Here is a 2,488-nt window from a genome sequence, read left to right as displayed (position 1 = left end):
TGAAAACAATGAATCTAAAAGTCACAATAAAATGGTGAATAAAATAGAATCAGAAGCATGGAAATGGAACAGACTGATGATTCTCAGAGGGAAGGGGAAATAGGAAGAGATTAAGCAAAGATCTTATATGCATATATGCATTACCTATGGACACAGACAGTAGGGTAGCGAAGGCCTGGGGCAGGGTGGGAACTGGGTGGAAAAAAGAAGGATATCTGTAATAATCTCAACAATAAAGATTTTAAAAAGAAAAAAATCAACTAATGTAAAGAAGGCATGAAAAGAGGAAAAAGGAACAAAGAACATATAAGACAAATAGAAAACAACTTGGAAGATGGTAGACTCAATCCCAGCTATATCAATAATTACATTAAACGTAAATTAATTAAACACCAATTAAAAGATGCAAATTGACAGAACAAATCAAAAAAGCAAGACAACTATGTTGCCTACAAAAAAACCCCAAACAAACAACAACAAAAAACACTGTTAATATGAAGCCAGAGCAGGTAAAAGTAAAAAGAAGGGAAAGGATACATATGGAAACATCATAAGAAAGGAGGAGTGGCTATATTAATATCAGAGAAAGTAGATTTCAGGAGAAAAAATATTACCAGCAATAAAAAGAACTTGTATATCAAGAAGACATAACAGCTCTAACTGTAAAACCACTTGGGAAAGCGACTGGGAATTTCTTTTAAAAGTATTACTGAGCAATTCCACTCCTAAGTATGTACCTACAAGAAAGAAAATATAAGTACACAAAAATACTTTCACAAGAATATCCACAGCAGCTTTTTGATAACCCCCAAACTAGAAACCACTCAAATATTCATCAATATATGAATGAATAAACAAATTGTGGAATATTACTCAGCAATAAAAGGGAACTATTGCTACAAAACATCACTGTGAATCTCAAAAACAAGATAAATGAGAGTAGCCAATCACAAAAGAATACATACAGTTTAATGCCAGGTTTATGAAGTTCTAGAACAGGTAAAACTTGCTTTTAGTGATGTACATTGAATCAGAGGTTGAGGATTATGCTCCTAAGAGGAGACATGGGGAATTTGGGAGTTGTGGAAATGGTCTACATCTTTTTTTGAGCTGAGATAACAGAGTATATTTCTCAAAACTCAACCAGTGTACTTTCAAAATGGGAAATTTTTATCTCTCTAAATTATACTTCAGTATGTTGCCTTTAAAATAAAAACAAGGGAACAGCGTTTTAAGGATAGTTAACAGAAAGAAAGATAACTCTGAGAACTGCAAAGAATTTGTTTTGTTACAAGGAACTTGTTAGGGATTTTAGAAAACACTTTGATTGAAAAGATGGGTAGAATCCAGGAAACAAGACATGTTAGTCTCATTTACCTAGAATGAGAAAATCAAATAGAAAACACACGGACTTTTCTATTTCAATGAGTGCCTCTCAAACATTGGCGGGAGGTCTTGTTAAAATGTCAGGTTCTAGTTCAGCCTCAGATGAGACTGGACAGTCTACATTACTAACAAGATGCCAGGTGATGTGGCTGCTGCTGGTACCTCTGCTACACTTTAAGCAGCAGGAACACACATCGCATTGATGATTTCTATCAAGGGACAATGTGGTCTATAGATTCCCAAGATGTATGGAATCCATTCCTCCCGTTAGTTACATGTAGATTGACAACTCAGCCCGTTTTCTATTTGTGAATGTAACCAGTTCAGGTGCACAGGATGCTCTGGAAAATAGCAGCGACTTTACACCTGCAGCTTTGGGTTCAAGTCCCAGCTCGGGTTCTAAACAACCGATCATCTGGGTTACCACCGCCAGGCTGTAAAATGCGAGAACTGTCCCGGCTCCCCCTCTCTAGGCTGTTGTGGGGATCGCAACAGAAAACGTAAGCGCAAGCAGTGGCATGAACTAAACCCTCAAAAGAAAAAAAAAAAGAATGACTTCAAATGTCGAGCAACGTCAGCAGAAGGAGCTTTCACTTACCACACTTTTAAAAGGAGCGGGACCTACAATAAGAGGTGGGGCTCCGGGAGAACCCCCTTGGGCGGGCTAGGAATGTGCCATCTTGTAAGAGAGGGGCGCCCCTTTCAAAAAAAATAAAAAGCTGTAAAATGTCAGCTTCTGCTTTTCTCACAGTACCCTGCAATGATGCAACTTGACATTGGAACTTTTCCCCCGTCGCCTACTTCCACGGGCACCGCAGTTCAATGCCACTCATTCACTTCGGTCTGCTGACTTCACACAAAGCGCTCCCCACGCCTCTGCGTCCCTGGCTCGCACCCGCTCGGCACGGTCCTGCCCCCGCACCCCGCGTCAGGGAGGGGCAGGACAGCTGTAGTTTGAAACACTGCAGGCACCAAGGACCTTGACTGGTCTTGAGTTTTCTTTTTTGGCGGCAAAAGTGGCACATAAAACATCTCTCACTTCCCGCCTTCTGTTCCAGCCACACTGGACCACATGCTGTTCTCTGACCAGCTGGGCTTCAGT

Source organism: Myotis davidii, unplaced genomic scaffold (assembly GCF_000327345.1).
Source record: "Myotis davidii unplaced genomic scaffold, ASM32734v1 scaffold647, whole genome shotgun sequence".
Taxonomy (NCBI): domain Eukaryota; kingdom Metazoa; phylum Chordata; class Mammalia; order Chiroptera; family Vespertilionidae; genus Myotis; species Myotis davidii.
Note: the sequence above shows the minus strand (reverse complement) of the source record.